Below are 20,828 nucleotides of genomic sequence, written 5' to 3' on the forward strand. Positions count from 1 at the left end.
ACCTTTAACAACATCTGTAAAGACTGCCACACACTGAGTTTGACACCCTGGGCACGGACCGGGTCGCCGCCACTCGGAGACTACAACCCCCATCTGATCCGGCTCCGGGTAATCCCCAAACAGCACTGGCCCAGGGGGCGCGTCAACTTTGGCGTAGTCGGCAGGACTTCGTGCCCGCAACCACCGGGTACTGCGTGCCTGAAGAAAAGTTCAAATTTACCTCAAGAAGAAGTCTCCCGCCGGTTCCAGAGGGTCCCCGCCATGGGACGCCATCACGGATCGTTTCCCGCCGGTTGCCCGCCATCTGCAGCTTTTTCCCGCCATCCACGGAGTTTCCCGCCACTGGGAGACGATTCCCGCCATTTCCAGAAGATTTCCCGCCTTGGAAGAGCAGACGCCATTATGGGCGTGCCAGGGGGTGGCAAGAGGTCACCTCCCATCGTGGGCCAGGTCAAGGAATGGCGCCAAAAGTGGAAACCGCCCCCACCAACGGAGACTGTGATGCTGGAGATGTCCATCAGCGTGAGAGAACTGCCCCTGGAACTGACAATCAAAAAGTTGTCCCGGGACCACCTTCAATGTGGGCGGAGACAGAACAAAAGAACGAAGATGGGTGCAGCGTGCAGGAGTCTGGAGAGAGCGCACCCGGAGACAAGAAGTCTGGAGAGGACTCCGGAGAAGTCGTACCCGGAGATGGAAGGAGAGTCAGGCAGCACCGACCCAGTGGTCAGGAGCCTGCTGCAAGCAACAACCCCACTAGGCTTAGTGGAGATCCTGGCACAGCTCCCCCGAGACCGGGAGTGTGCGCAGACCGAGCTGGAGCGCCTCGCACGGAGGATGGCCCAGGTGCAGCGAGAGACGCTGACGGAGTGGAGCCGAGAGATGGCCCTGCAGGCAAGAACCCGCCAGCGAAGCACGCCACCCGAGACGAGGAGACAGACCGCCTCTGAGGATGGTGCAGGAGGAGTGAAGGCCGGAGACGGCGCCGAGAAGGGAGCTGGACAGAAGGAGGCAGGTAAAGGGGACGTCACTACCCCGAACCGAGAAACCGCGTGCCTGCCCCAGCTCCCCATCGCAGAGCCCGAAATTCCCCCTGCCGTGCCCGTCGCTGCATCGTCACCGCTCCAGACAAGGCCTCAAGCAGAAGCCGCGGCCGCGACCCCTGTGACGTCACGCGCCTCAACCCTGAGCGCGGCAAAGCAGGAAACACCACCGGCCTGGTCGCAAGGTCTAGTACCCCCGGGCGCCGCAGTACCAACAGCGCCCTCTACCTCCACTGAGCCACCGGCCTGGTCGCTGGGCCAAGTTACCCCGGGCGCCGCCGTCTTCACGGTGCCCTTTACCTTCAGGGTGCCCCAAGCCTGGTCGCAAGGCCTGGCGAACCCGGGCGCCGCTACCACCACCGCGCCCTCAACTTCCACCGTGCCGCACCTGGGTGAAGACTTGTTTGCCCAGCACACGTGCCCGGATGGGCAGCCCTTTGTGTGGCCACCGGAGTTCCACCATCCCCGACTCCGGAAAGAAAGACCCCTAGATGAGCCCCTGATTCCGGTTCCGAAGCCCGTTAAGATCACCCCACTCTCGTTGGAGGAAGCGCAGTTTGCGTGGGACCCCACCGGAGGAGACCTCATGGGATTCACCCAAGAGACTCGGGCAGCCGCAGCTGAGCGTGCGGAGTGCTGCCGGCAGCAGTTAGAGGTCTTTGACCGGGAGCGAAGAGAGAGGCGGGTCCGAGAGCAGCGGCTGCAGGAACAGAGTGCAGAGCAGAAGAGCCGGACCAGGAGGAACCCCCGTGCAGCTCATGGTCCCCGTACCATAGGGACTGTGATTAAATTCCAACTGCAGCACGGTTGGGGTTTCATCAGGGATCATCACACCCCCGGCGACGTCTTTGTCACCCGCAGAGACGTGGAGTCCCAGCTGCCGGAGGGACACAGAGGTCGTGACCTATATGTAGGGGACGAGGTCACGTTCACCCGGCACAAGTGTGCCAAAGGACCCTACGCCCTCCATGTACACCGACTGACGGAGGAGGAGCTACGGTGTGAAGAGGAGCAAGAGGACCCGGACGGGTCTGAAGGAGGAGCAGGAGTACGCCGTCATTAAAGTACGGTAAAGAGACTGTATATAGTTACCCGTCAGGGTACCAGAACTGTTACTGCTAAATTTAAATATGTTCCCCGTTGGGACAAGTGTGAACTGTTCCAGTGTGTCCCATCTCCCCACAGGCTGAGGACTGTGAGCAGCCATCCCTTTTCCCACTGGCCGAGGACTGAGAGCGGCCATACCTTCCCTTGTATATAGTTGCGCTTTCTAAAGTGCCCCCTACCGGTTTTATAGGAAACTGTTTTTTTTTCTTGAAGAGACTGTCGCACTTTACCCGGTCACAAGTTGCACCGTGGCCGGAGGAACAAGAATGTTTTCTATGAAAAGTTTTATATGAAAAGTTTTATGCTGATGATATATATAATGTTTTATATGTTTATGTTTTATGAAAAAAAATGTATGTTTGTGGAGGTTTTTATTCTTTTACAGCCCGAGGGCGTGCTGTGATTTACCAGGGGGGAATGTAGCACCCTGAGGATTCGGCTGCTACAGGGGTATTACACCTCAAGCCAGAGGTGTGGTATTCCACTCCCGGGTAAGGATGGAGTGTGGAACTGAGCTCAGTTAGCTGCATACACTACATACATCCCATTTCCGGGGGACAGATCGACGGTACTCCCACCAGTTTATGTGCAGGTACGATAGTGTCTGTCCCTGGCTGGAGTGGGAGGGGGGTGGAACATCCCAGTAGTGTAGGGGCAGATAGGGGGAGCAGTCTGGGTAAAGATAGGAGCTCATTGGGTGCTGGTCACCTGAGCTCACACATAGAGGGAGTATATAAGGTGGGCACCATCTTAGGACAGGGTCTTTTGTAGAGTCAGAGGAGCAGAGCAGAGTAGCCCAGCCAGAAGGGCTGACAGGGAGTTGTGGTTCCGGCTGGGCCCAGCTCCAAGGCCAAGTCTGAGAGAGAGAGAGGAGTCAGAAGGACCCAGAGAGAAGGAGAAGGAACCCCAAGACCCCAGAATACAAACAGCAGGGTGAAGGGTTGGCACCCAGGGTACCGGATCCCAAGCTGGTGGAGGCCACTAATCCTCAGCCAGAGACCGGAGGTCGTGGGCAGGATCTGCCACGACCCTCACTAAATCCACTAGGAAGGCATACCAGGTATAGGGTCAGGGAACCCAGAAGGGGTGTACCCACCAAGAGACCCGAGGGAGCCGGACATAGGTGGATCCCTGGTGAGAACGGCCAGAAGAGAGGGAAAGTCAGACAGGAGCTCAGGACCACGCTCCAGAATTACTTGGGGGTTGGCCGAGTCCAGGACCTGGTGGACGCAGCACGGCTCGGGTGGTCGCTTCAGGCCAGAGTGACCATAAGAACACCCGTAAGTAAAAACCCCTGAACTGCACAGCCCGACTCTGAGTCTTCTTGCTTAGCTCTCCTGCACCTGCACAACCACCATCCTCTACATCTGACCCCCTGAGGCTATACCCCTCCCGTTGGGGGTTATACTACCAGAGCTGCACACATACCACCAGCCTCAGCGGACCCTTCTGCAGCGGCGGCCTTTTGACCGCAAATCAACGGGTGGCGTAGTCGACACTAAGGACCTTTAACAACATCTGTAAAGACTGCCACACACTGAGTTTGACACCCTGGGCACGGACCGGGTCGCCGCCACTCGGAGACTACAACCCCCATCTGATCCGGCTCCGGGTAATCCCCAAACAGCACTGGCCCAGGGGGCGCGTCAATTGGATTAGTCCTGTTTTTTCATCCAGACTTTATCATAAAGATATGAGAACATGAGCCCTTTGTTACAAAGTTGACTATCTGACTGGCTGTGCCTGTACGTTATCAAGTGTCAGATTTGTACATTTGACTTTCACAGCGTTGCTTACCAATTAGACCATAGGCAACTAAATAAATAAAACAATATATTCTTTCTAGCATTAATTCTCTTCTAAAGCCGCATCTAAAGTTATGGTACATTTAAATTTAGGATCTTTAATGGCACCGTAAAGGAGATTTGTTAGAAATATCCATAGATCTCATTCACATGTCAGTATTTGGTCAGTATTTTCCATCAGTAAAACTATAATTAATTGAAAGACAGACACCTCTCCTGTGTTTTGGAGACATTCCAGGTTTTTGCATACAAATACTGATGAAATACTGATGTGTGAATAAAGCCTAAGATGCATAAACGTGATAATGTTCACATAGCATCGTATAATTTGGTGCGTTTTGCTGGGCATATTAGACATTCGTTTCTTTCTTACACCATCTCATTGTTATATTTTTCCCCAATACTTTAGAGAAAAATTTTCAGCCCCGAATTCTCTTTAATTTTGAGCTGCTGCGAAGATCGGGTTTGGCCATCACTAGTGTTGATCGGCACTAAAATGCTCGGGTGCTCGAAGCTCAGGCCGAGCTCGCCGTGATACTCGGGTGCTCGACCCGAGCAACGAGCCCAATGTTAATCTATGGGAGACCCGAGCATTTTTGCGGTGGCACCTCCGGCAGTCTTTTAAAAGCCTAACAAGTGGCCAAAACGATAGTGACAGTGCTCAAATGACATGGGGACAGCATGGGGATCGCCCTAGGAAGCATTTCTGACCCCCAGGTCACTGCTGTCAACAACGTGGTCAGAGGTATTAAGCCACTTTTACGGGCTCACAATAAAACGTTCAAAAACGAAACTGAAACTTTTTTCCTTTGAAATATGTTAAGGAATTTCTTTTCCAGGGTAAAGACTTGTGTATAAGGTAAAATAAATAACCAAAACCAAAAATACTCCTCCACACCTTGGGCTATGTTCACAAGTAGCATTTTTTATGCGTTTTTGCACTTTTGTATTGCTTTCAACTGTGACAAATGCATTCACGAGAAATGTCATTTTAACATTTTACAACCTTATCTGGCCATGTGCTGTGTGACACATGCATAATGTGCTGAAAAGACATGGGAACAGCATGGGGAAGACCCCTGGAAGCATCTCTGACACCCAGGTCACTGTCTAAAAGTGTGCCCATCATAAGTGATCCTTGCCGCATCAGAAGATGCAGACTTGCAACTATCCCCGTGCAAGTTCTAGTCCCAGGGCAGTGTTCAATTGTACCTCCCCCATTCCTTGCAATACAAGCGCAAGTATGCAGCCTGCCACCCACCCACCCCCAGGCTGCAATACTATACTGCTTGCTTGCTTGCACTTGAAATTGGGCCTTTTAGGCATGTGGAGGCGGAATCTGGCCACCATGTCATGGCTGCGTTGGCGGCCTGGAATCCATACTCAGTCCCCAGCCGCCCGGCGGCCGGGTGTCCATGCTCGGTCCCCAGCCGCCCTGCGGCCAGGTGTCCACATACGGTTCCCAGCCACCTGGGGGCAGCCGGGTGTCCATAAACGGTCCCCAGCCGCCCCTATTTCTCCTTGGAACATCCCCTCACACACTTTTCTTAGCCCGGCCTGCTTTAGGGCTGCATTGGACGAGCCCACCAGAGAACCAGACTCCTCCGATGGGCCCTGGCTTCTCCATCAGGGGAGTTGAGAGTGCCAAGGTGAGGAGCCTTATGATGATGACAGAAGTTAGCATCTGCTTTGTTTTCTTTTAATGCAAGTGTAAGTGTGCAGCCTGCCACCCACCCACCCCCAGACTGCAATGCCATACTGCTAGCTTGCACTTGAAATGGGGCCTTTTAGTTTGGAGGAGGCCGAAGCTGGCCACTACCTCATGGCTGCTTCGGCAGCGAGGTATCCATACTCAGTCCCCAGCAGCCCCTATTTGTCCTGGTGTGCCTTATAGATAAGATTAAGCGCGTATACCAAAACATTACCTGTGCCCTCCCCAGTGCATTTAGTGGGAAGGAGAGCCTATTCCGCTGTAGTGTGTGCATGCCAAACCCCTGTTCATGGTACATGCGAAGATGCCTCCCACCCTGCACCTGTCATTGCAGACCTGCAACTATCCCCGTTCAAGTCTTTGTCCCAGGGCAGTGTTCAATTGTACCTCTCCCATTCCTTGCAATGCAAGCGCAAGTATGCAGCCTGCCACCCACCCACCCCCAGGCTGCAATACCATACTGCTTGCTTGCTTGCACTTTAAATTGGGCCTTTTAGGCTTGTGGAGGTGGAATCTGGCCACCACGCCATGGCTGCGTCGGCGGCCTGGTATCCATACTCAGTCCCCAGCCGCCCGGTGGCCGGATGTCCCCGCTTGTTCCCCAGCCTCCAGGGGGAGACCGGGTGTCCATACTCGGTCCCCAGCCACCCCTATTTTCTTAGCCTGGCCTGCTTTAGGGCAGCATTGGCCGAGCCCACCAGACAACCAGACTCCTCCGGTGGGCCCTGGCTTCTCCATCAGGGGAGTTGAGAGTGCCAAGGTGAGGAGCATGATGAGGATGATAGAAGTTAGCATCTGCTTTGTTTTGTTGGAATGCAAGCGCATGTATGTAGTAGCGGCTAGGCCTGAGGTGGTCAGCATTTTGGCGCATATCCTACCTCCTCTGAGGATTGCTGGATGTTTTCCTGCTACTATCCAAGTTCTATAACTCCCGTTAAAACAAAGCTTCAGGTGATAAATGATGGATGAGGTAGTGGCAAAGGAGAAAAAGCAGGAGGAACAGGGACCATTCACATCAATATCAGGCCAGTCAACCAGATATGTCTTGTAGGATATGTTTCTGTAACAAAAGGAGCGGTTTGGCTACACAGTTATAGGGCGTACAGTGAGTGCAATGCCTACCAAAAATTTCGAGGCACTCCAATGCCCCTTGGAAATGACATGGAGGTCAGAGGGCCTTAACTAAACCTTTTTTTCCATTTATAGCAACTGGGTCTCCTGTGCACTGTTGGCCTAAGCAGTGAGGAAGGCTTTCCAAAAATTATGAGGAACTGCAATGCCCCTTACAAGAGCCATGCAGTACAGCATGTTACAAACATAAGTCCCATTATTGGGGAGTGGGTCTCCCATAGGATTTGCTTATGCCTTCCAAGCAAAAGCTTCCAAAAATTAGGACGGAGCAACTTGCAATGCCCCTTACAAGAACTATGCAGTACAGCATATTACAAACATAAGTCCCATTATTGGGGAGTGGGTCTCCCATAGGATTTGCTTATGCCTTCCAAGCAAAAGCTTCCAAAAATTAGGACGGAGCAACTTGCAATGCCCCTTACAAGAGCCATGCAGTACAGCATATTACAAACATAAGTCCCATTATTGGGGAGTGGGTCTCCCATAGTATTTGCTTATGCCTTCCAAGCAAAAGCTTCCAAAAATTAGGACGGAGCAACTTGCAATGCCCCTTACAAGAGCCATGCAGTACAGCATATTACAAACATAAGTCCCATTATTGGGGAGTGGGTCTCCCATAGTATTTGCTTATGCCTTCCAAGCAAAAGCTTCCAAAAATTAGGACGGAGCAACTTGCAATGTCCCTTACAAGAACCATGCAGTACAGCATATTACAAACATAAGTCCCATTATTGGGGAGTGGGTCTCCCATAGGATTTGCTTATGCCTTCCAAGCAAAAGCTTCCAAAAATTAGGACGGAGCAGCTTGCAATGCCCCTTACAAGAGCCATGCAGTACAGCATATTACAAACATATGTCCCATTATTGGGGAGTGGGTCTCCCATAGGATTTGCTTATGCCTTCCAAGCAAAAGCTTCCAAAAATTAGGACGGAGCAACTTGCAATGCCCCTTACAAGATCCATGCAGTACAGTATATTACAAACATAAGTCCCATTATTGGGGAGTGGGTCTCCCACAGTCTTTGCTTATGCCTTCCAAGCAAAAGCTGACAAAAATAAGGACAGAGGAACTTGCAATGCTGGCACCCTGGTCGTATAGTGGTGGTGGAGGCTGAGGATAAGGAGAAGAACATAAAACAGCCGAAATGAGGAAGCATATACCCATGTGTGGGTGTGAAGCGGTGCATGTGAATACACCTCCCGAAATAACACAGTGGATTTGACTTTATGTTACTCTGCTGTCATTTGGTGGTGATGAGAAGTCTGGCCCAATCCAGCCCTTGTTCATTTTGATAAGGGTCAGCTTGTCAGCATTGTCAGTTGACAGGCAAGTGCGCTTATCAGTTATAATTCCCCCAGCGGCACTAAAAACACGCTCCGATAACACGCTAGTGGCAGGGCAGGCCAGGACCTCCAAGACGTACAGAGCGAGTTCATTCCAAGTGTCCAGCTTGGATACTCAATAATTAAAAGGCACAGAGGAATCACGGAGAACCCTGGTACGGTCGGCAAGGTACTCCCTCAACATCTTTTGAAACTTTCCACTCCTTGTGAGAGTACCCCGCGCCTCAGGGCCTGTAAGCTGGGCGGGTGTCAGAAATCTGTCCCAGAACGTTGACAGTGTTCCCCTGCCTCTGCTGGATTGGACTTGCATCTCTCTCGCCTGTATGCCTTGGCTGGGCAACGAACTGTGACCTCTGCTGCTAGCGTGTTCAGATGGGAATTTTTTTAAGAGTTCTGCAGCAAGGGCCTTCTGGTACTGCCCCATTTTTGTAGACCTCTCCACCTCAGGAATAAGAGAGTGAAAGTTCTCCTTGTAGCGGAGGTCCAAAAGTGTCACCAACCAGTAATGACTTTCACCCAACATTTTGACAACGCGAGGGTCACGGTTAAGGCAGCGTACCATAAAGTCAGCCATGCGTGCCAGACTGGTAACGGGCAAGATTTCCGTGTCCTCACCAAGATGACGACTGACCATGCTCTCCTCCTCCTCCTCCCCCCTGTCCTCAGGCCACCCACGCTGAACCGACGGTATGACACTTGTACAGGTACTACCGTCTACAGCGCATGATAGCAGCTCCTCCTCCTCCTCCTCCTCTCCCTTATTGTCCCCCAATGCACGTTGGGATGAGATGAGGCTGGGCTGTGTGTAATCGCCCACTACGGCTTCTTGATCCATCTCATCATACTCTGGCTGCAATGCCTCCTCTTTAATGCTCTGAAGAGAGCGTTGCAAAAGACAGACAAGTGGGATGCTGACACTAATGATGGCGTCATCGCCACTCACCATCTTGGTGGCCTTCTCAAAGTTTGTCAGGATGGTACATATGTCAGACATCCAGGTCCACTCCTGAGGTCTTATGTGTGGAGTCTGACCTGAATATCGACGGCCTTGTTGCATCTGGTACTCCACAACTGCTCTCTTCTGCTCACAAATCCTTTGCAACATGTGGAGGGTAGAGTTCCAACGTGTGGGGACATCACACACCAGTCGGTGTGCCAGAAGCTGCAAACGCTGCTGCAACACAGCAAGGGCGGCGGAAGCTGTAGCCGACTTGCGAAAATGAGCTGACAGGCGGCGTACTTTCACGAGCAGATCTGGCAACTCGGGGTACGATTTAAGAAACCGCTGAACCACGAGGTTAAGCACATGAGCCAGGCATGGTACGTGTGTGATCTCACCTCGCCTCAGAGCCGCCACCAGGTTACGGCCATTGTCACACACGACCATGCCGGGATGTAGGTTCAGCGGTCTCAGCCACAGATCTGCCTGCTCTTTCACAGCTGTCCACAACTCACAAGCAGTGTGAGGTTTATCACCTAAGCTTATGAGTTTCAGCACAGCCTGTTGCCGCTTGGCGGAGGCAGTACTGCAGTGCTTCCAGCTTGTAACTGATGTGGTGATATCTGAGATGGAGGCTGAACATGAGGAGGAGGATGATGCGCAGGAGCTATACACTGTGGGGGCAACTATGACTGACATAGGGCCCGCAATCCTCGGTGTGGGGAGGACGTGTTCCGTCCCAAGGTCCGACTGGTTCCCGGCTTCCACTATGTTTACCCAGTGTGCCATCAGAGAGATGTACCGTCCCTGGCCACAAGCACTTGACCACGTGTCCGTTGTCAGGTGGACTCTCCCAGTAACTGCGTTGTTGAGGGCACGGCAGATGCTTTGGGACACGTGCTTGTGTAGTGCGGGGATGGCACACCGGGCAAAATAGTGTCGGCTGGGGACCGAGTACCGAGGGACGGCCACCGCCATAAGATTGCGGAAAGATTCCGTCTCCACCAGCCTAAAAGGCAGCATTTCCAACGCAAGTGTAACGGGTCTGGGAGGCGGAACCTCTGAGCTACTATACAAGGGGGCGGTCCTTGTAAGGGAGCGGGTGGCGACCAGGGTAGACGGGCAGGCAGTCACAGCAGGTGACCGGGACAGGCTCTGAATGAACGGACAGGAGGTCACGGCAAGTGACCGGGGCAGTCTCTGGATGAACGGGCAGGAGGTCACGGCAAGTGACCGGGGCAGTCTCTGGATGAACGGGCAGGAGGTCACGGCGAGTGACCGGGGCAGTCTCTGGGTAAAGGATTGGTACGACCTGTGGCGGCTGATGATAGACGTGAGCTCCCAGGTGAGCAGGCGAGAGTCTCTGGATAAACGGGTGGTCACAGCATGTGACGGCGGAGCCTCCAGGAAAACCAACAGACAGGTAGCAGATGAGCGCTCCCAGGTGAGCGGGCAGGAGTCTCTGGACAGGCGGGTGGTCACAGCACGTGACGGCAGAGCCTCCAGGTAGGCTAGCAGACAGGCAGCAGATGAGCGCTCCCAGGTGAGCGGGCAAGCTGGTCCTTAGACAGACTGACAGGAGTTGGAAGGCAGACCGTCGGACCTCAGGCAAGCAGGCAGGTAGAAGATGTGCGCTCCCAGGTGAGCGGGCAAGCTGGTCCTTAGACAGACTGACAGGAGTTGGAAGGCAGACCGTCGGACCTCAGGCTAGCAGGCAGGTAGCAGGATATCAGGCAGGAATAAGACAGCAGACTGGCAGGAATCTGGCAGGTATCTGGCAGGTAACTGGCAACGGGACCTGAGGGCTGAAGCAGAGTAGTGAACAGTGCTACAACATTGCTCGGGCACCTCCATTTTGGAGGAGGTGCCTTTTATATGGGAGGTCCTCCGGCAATTGGCCGGGGACTCCTTAGGACGGTGCGCACGGTCCCTTTAAGAGCGGGGGAGCGCGCGCGCGCGCGCCCTAAGCACACTGCCGGGGAAGGAGCGCGTACCGGAATCAGCGGGGAGAGAAGCGCTGGAGGACGCCGCGCCAGGAGCGGGGAGATGAGAGGGACGGCGTCTCTGCCTAGAACGGGGCAGAGACGCCGATGCTACAGTACCCCCCCCTTTAGGCCCCCTCTTTTTTTGGCCAGAAAGAAATTTCTCAAGGAGAAGCGGGGCGTTGATGTTCTCCCTGGGTTCCCAAGTTCTCTCCTCAGGACCAAACCCCTTCCAATCTACCAGAAAAAAGGTTTTTCCTCTTACCCTCTTGGAGGCCAGAATACTCTCTACCTCAAAGATGTCATCAGCGGAAACCGGAGCAGGAGGGGCACCTGGATTTTTGGAAAAAAAGTTAAAGACAACGGGTTTGAGGAGAGATACGTGGAAGGAGTTGGGGATCCGTAGGGTGGCCGGGAGTTTTAATTTGTAGGCCACAGGGTTAATTTGCCTGAGGACTTCGAAGGGACCGATGAATCGAGGGCCCAACTTGTAGGAGGGTACTTTGAGCCGCACATGTTTGGATGAGAGCCAAACCTTGTCTCCCGGACGGAATTGGGGCGGATCCAGACGTCTCTTATCAGCATATCTCTTCATCCGCTCAGAGGAGAGAAGAAGAGCGGACCTGGTGCTCTCCCAAATAGTAGAAAATTCGCTGACAAGAGACTCCGCAGCAGGGTTGTCCACAGAAACGGAGACAGGAAGTGGAATCCGCGGATGTTGGCCACCGACTATAAAGAACGGGGATTTGGAAGAGGATTCGCTCTCATGGTTGTTATAAGAGAACTCGGCCCATGGTAGGAGATCCACCCAGTCCGAGTGGTGAGCATCAACGAAGTGCCGGAGGTAGCTGGTCAAGATCTGATTGATCCGCTCCACTTGACCATTGGACTGAGGGTGGTAAGCGGAGGAGAAATCCAGGGTAATGTCCAGCAGCTTACATGTGGCTCTCCAGAAGCGTGAGGTGAACTGAACACGATGTGGAGGGGCAGACCATGTTGACGGAAGATGTGGCAGATAAAGTCTTTAGCCAGCTCGGGTGCAGACGGAAGACCAGGCAGGGGAATGAAGTGGGCCATCTTAGAAAAACGGTCAGCGACAACCCAAATGACAGTACAACCGGCAGAAACTGGAAGGTCGGTGATAAAGTCCATAGCGATGTGTTGCCAAGGAGCAGCAGGTACGGGAAGGGGCAGGAGATGGCCGGAAGGTAGATGTCGGGGAACTTTGTTACGGGCACAGGATGAACAGGCCGCGACGAAGTCTACCACATCCTTACGCAGGGTAGGCCACCAGTAATGTCGGGTAATAAGTTGGAAGGTCTTCTTTTGGCCAGCATGGCCAGCTAGTTTAGAAGAATGTCCCCAGCGAAGAACCCTCTCCCGATCTGGCACAGCTACGAACGTCTTACCGGGTGGAAGACGAGTCAGATCCAAGGGGGCCACATTCATCACCTTGGAGGAGTCGATGATGTGCGTAGGTTCCTCCTCTTGATCGGAGGACAGGAAGGACCGGGACAAGGCATCAGGTTTGACGTTCTTGTCCGCCGGACGGAAATGAAGAATGAAGTCGAAGCGGGCAAAAAACAACGACCACTGGGCCTGGCGAGGATTGAGTCTCTGGGCATTTTGGAAATATGCCAGGTTTTTGTGATCCGTGTAGATAATTACCGGGTAGAGAGCCCCTTCAAGCAGATAGCGCCACTCCCCCAGTGCCAATTTGATGGCTAGCAATTCACGGTCTCCTATGGAGTAGTTGCGCTCCGACGAGGAGAAGATTTTGGAGAAGAAGCCGCACGTTACCATTCTCCCGGTAGAAGACTTCTGGGTGAGCACCGCTCCGGCTCCGGCTCCGGAGGCATCAACCTCCAGGTAGAATTGTTTATTACAGTCCGGACGGTGCAGGACGGGAGCAGAGGCGAAGGCTTTCTTTAGGGAAAGGAAGGCCTCCTCGGCTTCAGGCGACCATGTCCTGGGGTTAGCCCCCTTACGGGTAAGTGCAGATATGGGAGCAGTCCGAGACGAGAAGTGTGGGATGAAAAGACGATAGTAATTAGTGAAGCCCAGGAATCGCTGTATCGCCTTCAAACCCTCAGGACGAGGCCATTTTAGAACGGAAGAGAGCTTCTCGGGATCCATTTGCAGACCTGTTTGGGAGATGACATAGCCCAAGAACGGAAGGGAGGTCTGATCGAAGAGGCACTTCTCGTATTTGGCATAAAGGTGGTTCTGCCGAAGCCTAAGCAGGACCTGACGAACATCCCTCCGGTGTGTGGGGAGATCCGGAGAGAAGACCAAGATATCGTCCAGGTATACCACTACGCAGGAGTACAGGAGGTCACGAAAGATGTCGTTGACTAGTTCCTGAAAGACCGCGGGAGCATTACAGAGACCGAAGGGCATCACAAGGTACTCGTAGTGACCGTCCCGGGTATTGAATGCCGTCTTCCACTCGTCTCCTTGACGGATACGGACCAGATTATACGCTCCCCGTAGATCCAGCTTGGAGAAGATCCTGGCACCCTTGAGACGGTCAAACAATTCGGAGATGAGTGGCAGGGGATATTTGTTTTTTACCGTGATGAGATTGAGTCCTCTGTAGTCAATACAGGGACGTAGCGAGCCGTCTTTCTTTTTGACAAAGAAGAATCCGGCTCCAGCCGGGGAGGTAGATTTTCGGATAAATCCCCTAGCCAGATTCTCTTCAATGTACTCAGACATGGCCCGGGTCTCGGCTGCAGACAACGGGTAGATACGCCCATGGGGAGGAGTGGTGCCAGGTACCAGGTCGATCGGGCAATCGTATGGCCTATGGGGTGGCAACGTCTCAGCTTCCTTCTTACCGAAGACGTCCGCATAGGGCCAGTAGGGAGTCGGGAGACCAGGTAAGTTAGCTGGAGTAGGCTGAGGGCGAAGTGGACGGACCGGGACCAGGCAGGTCCTATGGCAGTCAGGACCCCATCGGAGTACTTCACCGGACCGCCAGTTCAATACGGGTTCATGTGTCTGGAGCCATGGTAGACCTAGCAACAGGGAGTGAGAAAGTCCGGACAGCACATGGAATGAGATCTCCTCAGAGTGCAGCATTCCCACCTGCAGGGTTATGGGTTCAGTGACGAGCAGGATGGTCTCCGAGAGAAGTCTTCCATCCACGGAGGCGACTGACAATGGTTCAGCCAGGGACTTGGTGGGAATATGGTATCTCTCTACCAGAGACTGGGAGATGAGGTTTCCAGCAGCTCCAGAATCCAGATGGGCGAGTTCAAAGAGACGGTTCTCTCCCCAAGCAATAGAGACCGGTAAGGTCAGAGACGGAGAGGGCTTACTTTTGTCTAGGACGACCTCTCCGTGTGGTCCTAGACACTGGCGTTTCCCGGCTTTTCCGGGCAGGAACGGATGAAGTGCTTCATACTGCCACAATAGAAACAGCTTCCCTCGGCTCGGCGAGTTTCTTGGCGAGAACCGACCATCTTGGTCTGGTCGACCTGCATAGGCTCAGGAGAGTGTACCTGAGGAGAGACGGAGGGAGTGACGGGTTTCTGAAAAGTAGGAGCTAGACGTGGAAACCTCCTCTCACGGGTGACCTGTTTGGCACGCTCCTGGAACCGCAGGTCAATCCGGGTGGTAAGAGTTATTAGGTCATCAAGAGTGGTAGGAATGTCCCGACCGGCAAGTTCATCTTTAATACGGCCGGACAGACCCTCCCAGAAGACGGATACCAGAGCGTCATTATCCCAGGCCAGCTCCGAGGCAAGGGTACGGAACCGTATGGCATATTGGCCCACGGTGAGACTTCCCTGACGGAGGCGTAGCAGTGATGATGCGGATGAGGTCTTCCGTCCGGGTTCGTCGAAGACTTTCCGGAAAGCCGTGAGAAAGGCAGGCAAATCGGACACCAGGGGGTCTCCTCTCTCCCATAGAGGATTTAGCCAGGCCAGGGCCTCTCCGGTGAGATGGGACATGATGAAGGCAATTTTGGCCCGGTCGGAGTTAAACTGGTGAGACAGGAGTTCAAAGTGCAGGGTGCACTGATTTATGAAGCCCCGAGCCTGGGCGGAGTCGCCTCCGAAGCGAGGAGGTGCAGAAAGCCGGGGTCCGGGGTAGGATACCATGTTATTAGTGGGCAGTGGAGCTGCCGGATTGCGAGTCATGGCACTGGCGGTGGTTGCAGGCAGAGCAGTCAGAGTGTCCAGGCGAGAATTGACATTCCGCAGGTGACCCAGGATGGACTCCTGTTGGGACCTCTGACGGGACAGTTCATGACACAGGTCCGAGAGCGAGGGAGCTTGGGTGCCACCGGGTTCCATGGCCCAAGCAAACTGTAACGGGTCTGGGAGGCGGAACCTCTGAGCTACTATACAAGGGGGCGGTCCTTGTAAGGGAGCGGGTGGCGACCAGGGTAGACGGGCAGGCAGTCACAGCAGGTGACCGGGACAGGCTCTGAATGAACGGACAGGAGGTCACGGCAAGTGACCGGGGCAGTCTCTGGATGAACGGGCAGGAGGTCACGGCAAGTGACCGGGGCAGTCTCTGGATGAACGGGCAGGAGGTCACGGCAAGTGACCGGGGCAGTCTCTGGGTAAAGGATTGGTACGACCTGTGGCGGCTGATGATAGACGTGAGCTCCCAGGTGAGCAGGCGAGAGTCTCTGGATAAACGGGTGGTCACAGCATGTGACGGCGGAGCCTCCAGGAAGACCAACAGACAGGTAGCAGATAAGCGCTCCCAGGTGAGCGGGCAGGAGTCTCTGGACAGGCGGGTGGTCACAGCACGTGACGGCAGAGCCTCCAGGTAGGCTAGCAGACAGGCAGCAGATGAGCGCTCCCAGGTGAGCAGGCAAGCTGGTCCTTAGACAGACTGACAGGAGTTGGAAGGCAGACCGTCGGACCTCAGGCAAGCAGGTAGGTAGAAGATGTGCGCTCCCAGGTGAGCGGGCAAGCTGGTCCTTAGACAGACTGACAGGAGTTGGAAGGCAGACCGTCGGACCTCAGGCTAGCAGGCAGGTAGCAGGATATCAGGCAGGAATAAGACAGCAGACTGGCAGGAATCTGGCAGGTATCTGGCAGGTAACTGGCAACGGGACCTGAGGGCTGAAGCAGAGTAGTGAACAGTGCTACAACATTGCTCGGGCACCTCCATTTTGGAGGAGGTGCCTTTTATATGGGAGGTCCTCCGGCAATTGGCCGGGGACTCCTTAGGACGGCGCGCGCGGTCCCTTTAAGAGCGGGGGAGCGCGCGCGCGCGCGCCCTAAGCACACTGCCGGGGAAGGAGCGCGTGCCAGAAGCAGCGGGGAGAGAAGCGCTGGAGGACGCCGCGCCAGGAGCGGGGAGGTGAGAGGGACGGCGTCTCTGCCTAGAACGGGGCAGAGACGCCGATGCTACAGCAAGCAGTCGTGAAATGTGCGAATTTAGGACTGTGGCCTGTGGGGCGTTAGCTGCGAATTTCCGCTTTCGTTCAAAGGTCTGGGATATGGACAATTGAACGCTGCAGTGGGACGTGGACGTGGATGTTGATGCTGTTTCTTGAGAAACTGCCATAACAAGTGAAGACTGAGAGGAGGGGGCATCTTTACATGCAGTATGGACAGAGGATTGCCTTGCACACACAACTGGGGTTCTATTGCACGCACAACAGTGGAAGAAGCAGTGGTGACACCCGCTGACACTGGTCGTGGACCCTGGGTTTCGCCCCACAAAGTCGGGTGCTTTGCTGCCATGTGCCTGATCATGCTGGTGGTGGTCAGGCTGGTAGTTTTGTCACCCCTGCTGATGCTGGCATGGCAGGTGGAACATATGGCCTTTTTGGGGTTATCAGCAGAGTCTTTAAAAAAATTCCAGACTCTGGAAGATCTACCACTTGTACTGGCAGCGTCCCTCGTGTTGGTGTTACGGGGAACGGTTGCCCCCCTTCTGTGTGCGGCCACCACACTGCTTCTTCCTGCCTGTTGGGGTACTCTGCCTCCCTTCCCCTGTGTGCTGCTGGCCTCACTCTGCATGTCCTCCTGCCACGTTGGGTCAGTTACTAGATCATCCACCACCTCCTCCTCTTCCACTTGCGCACCATGATGCTCCTCCTCACTTCCTGGCAATTGTGTCTCGTCATCGTCCACCTCTTGTGACAAATTGCCAGAGTCGACTTCCTGTGGTCGTGGCTGTTCAAATATTTGGGAGAAACTATTGCCGTTTTTCTTTACGTAAAAAATACCAAAACCTAAATAATAGAGATCTTTTACCGTGGGATGGCAAAACCACAGTTATTGTTTACTGGGGTATACTAGACTTTTTTAAATATATAAATTTGCGGCTGAACAGTGAGCGACACACTCAAACTGTGTTTTTTTAGATCCCAAAGGCCCAAAACTGGATAGTACAGAGATTTGACCCGTGGAACTGCAAAACCACACTGGGATTTGTCGGGCCTACACCAGACTATTTTCAACAGATATATTTTTGTGTCACAACAGTCAGGAGACACTACTGTTTTTCTTTACGGAAAATATACCAAAACCTGAATAATAGAGATTTTTTACCGTGGGATGGCAAAACCACAGTTATTGTTTACTGGGGTATACCAGACTTTTTAAAATAGATATATTTGCGGCTGAACAGTGAGCGACACACTCAAACTGTGTTTTTTTAGATACCAAAGGCCAAAAACTGGATAGTACAGAGATTTGACCCGTGGAACTGCAAAACCACACTGGGATTTGTCTGGCCTACACCTGACTATTTTCAACACATATATTTTTGTGTCACAACAGTCAGGTGACACTACTGTTTTTCTTTACGTAAAAAATACCAAAGCCTGAATAATAGAGATTTTTTACCGTGGGATGGCAAAACCACAGTTATTGTTTACTGGGGTATACCAGACTTTTTTAAATATATAGATTTGCGGCTGAACAGTGAGCGACACACTCAAACTGTTCTTTTTTTTAGATCCCAAAGGCCCAAAACTGGATAGTACAGAGATTTGACCCGTGGAACTGCAAAACCACACTCGGATTTGTCGAGCCTACACCAGACTATTTTCAACCGATATATTTTTGTGTCACAACAGTCAGGAGACACTACTGTTTTTCTTTACGGAAAATATACCAAAACCTGAATAATAGAGATTTTTTACAGTGGGATGGAAAAACCACAGTTATTGTTTACTGGGGTATATCAGACTTTTTTTAAATATATATATTTGCGGCTGAACAGTGAGCGACACACTCAAACTGTGTTTTTTTAGATCCCAAAGGCCCAAAACTGGATAGTACAGAGATTTGACCCGTGGAACTGCAAAACCACACTGGGATTTGTCGGGCCTACACCAGACTATTTTCAACAGATATATTTTTGTGTCACAACAGTCAGGAGACACTACTGTTTTTCTTTACGGAAAATATACCAAAACCTGAATAATAGAGATTTTTTACCGTGGGATGGCAAAACCACAGTTATTGTTTACTGGGGTATACCAGACTTTTTTAAATAGATATATTTGCGGCTGAACAGTGAGCGACACACTCAAACTGTTTTTTTTTAGATACAAATGACCCAAAAGTGGATAATACAGAGGTTTGAACCGTGGAAGTGCAAAACAATACTTCTGTTTCTCTAGCCTACACCTGACTATTTTCAACAGATATATTTGTGTCTGAAAAATCAGATACACGCTTTTATTTGGGGGGGGGGGGACATCAAAAGGTTAATAAGACGGGTATTTGTACAGTGTGAAGGAGGAAAAAAAAAAGAGGATTTGGATGAAAAAAAAAAGGATTTTTCCTGTCCCCTGAGACCTGGAGCTAAGTCCAGCAATTTCAGCAACAGGAGCAGCACACAGGACTGTAATGCAGCGTTTGCTGGTATAACCACTGCGTCTCCTATACAGCCTGCCTGCCTGATATCTGGGATGGATATTAGTCCTGAGAAGGACTGTTTGTTTGATCTGGCAGCCTTTACAGACCCTACACTAACTATTTCGCAGTTTATATCGCTCCCTAAATCAGCAGCGCTGTCCCTACACTGTCTGATCCGGAGCGACTGTGTCCAAGATGGCGGCACCCGGTTTTAAATACTTGAGGTGACGCTGTGCGGCCAGCCAATCACTGTAATGCCCACAACCAACATGGCTGCGCCATTACAGTGACTGGCTGGCAATCCCTGCATGTTCATTGGCTCTGTAAAGAGCGCCAAACATGCAGGGCGGAGACCCGAGCTCCCACCCGAGTAACCCGGAAATGCTCGGTGCTCGCCGAACATCCCGAGTAGTGTGATGCTCGGGCGAGTACCGAGCAGTGTCGAGCATGTTCGCTCAACACTAGCCATCACCAGTCCCAATGAGCTGTTGAGACTGCTGCAAAAGAACACTATAGTATTACCTAAAGGCTACTGAAAGGGTTGACCAGTGGGTACAAATTTTCTAGAAAAAGCTCAGATTGTCTCAAATTGTTATTGTTTTGTTTTGGGGACATGTGACTGCTAAATCAAATCACTGTGGAAATTTCACAGAATTGAAATGGGAACAGCAAGAAATCAATAAAGTTATAATCGCTTCTATTTTTTAATCCATTTTGAGCATTTTTAAAAAATATATTTGCACGTAGGACAACTCTAACTATAATGCATGTAATAGATGGCCAGCTGAGGTCCACCAAAATGGCTCTTCAGTAAGGCACATTTATTTTTGTTCTTTAGCTGTTTTCTGATTTTGTGATACAAATCGCAGGACAACTTTATGACCTTCTAAACTTAGAGCCAATTTACACTGGCCAATGTTTGGCAACGAACGTTCCAAGGAGTGCTCATTTCCTGATTATCGACCTGTCTAAGGTCGCAATCAGACGGCAGTATAAATTGGCCCCAGATTGGACCGCAGTACACTGACTGGCTGGCGGCTCTTCCGACCCGAACGTGAAAGCTGTATAGAAATACATGAAGCTGTCACTCTCGGATTGGGAGAGCCACTTCCAGTCCATGCATTGCGGTCCTATCTTTGTCAGATTTACACGGCCGTCTGACTACGCCCTAAACATTCTGTCAATTCCCCGATGAATGAGTAAAACATTCGCTTTCGTTGGGCAAGCGCGCGGTGGATGCTGGGTGCGACGTACAGGTGAAACCCCGCCCACAGCCCATCAATCAGCGGGGAGCGAGTCACCGGGTCACATCTGGCTGCAGCCGGAACTTGACGTGACATCAGCGGATGTCGGAACCGGCTGCAGCCGGGGTCACGTGATGCCTGTAAGCGGCCAGTGATAGTGCCGCTCACAGGCAAGAATGGCAACACAAGGTGTTTACAATAAGACTATTTTACACAATTTAAATCGATGGGGGCATTGTAAATGGTAACGGACAACCTCTTTAAGACCTCTAGGTCTTAAAACATCAAAGTGCCGTTCCCCACTATAATACCCCATTGATATGTTTAACACTGGGATCAGGCAACCAATAGTCAATTTCCATTATACCAGATATAATGGAACCGGTTTCATGAAAAGAAATACCCTTCGGTGCAATATGTTCAGAGGATAATAGTGCAAAAACCATGGGCATAATCCAGAATTTTTTTTCCTTCAACTGGTAGCTGTGGTTTATACTTTGATACTTTGTCTACTATCTAGACTGAATGCCAAATTACAAAACTACATGTAAATATGTGAATTTAGTGTATGTAAAGTATGGCTTTCTGAAGGAAAAACTGCCAGAAAAAAATTGTATTCCCTTCGCAATATGTACAGTGGGTATGGAAAGTGTTCAGACCCCTTTAAATTTTTCCCT

General features: G+C 52.1%; 1 protein-coding gene across 13 annotated transcripts in view; it reads left to right on the plus strand.

Moving 5' to 3' along the window:
- Positions 1-20,828, plus strand: part of LOC141174029 (synaptotagmin-2-like) — a 204,461-nt gene that overhangs the window by 177,966 nt on the left and 5,667 nt on the right. The gene's annotated exons all lie outside the window — the stretch shown is intronic.

This window comes from Phyllobates terribilis, unplaced genomic scaffold (genome assembly GCF_046119375.1).
Source record: "Phyllobates terribilis strain yellow unplaced genomic scaffold, ASM4611937v1 Scaffold_13__5_contigs__length_258822181, whole genome shotgun sequence".
Taxonomy (NCBI): Eukaryota; Metazoa; Chordata; class Amphibia; order Anura; family Dendrobatidae; genus Phyllobates; species Phyllobates terribilis.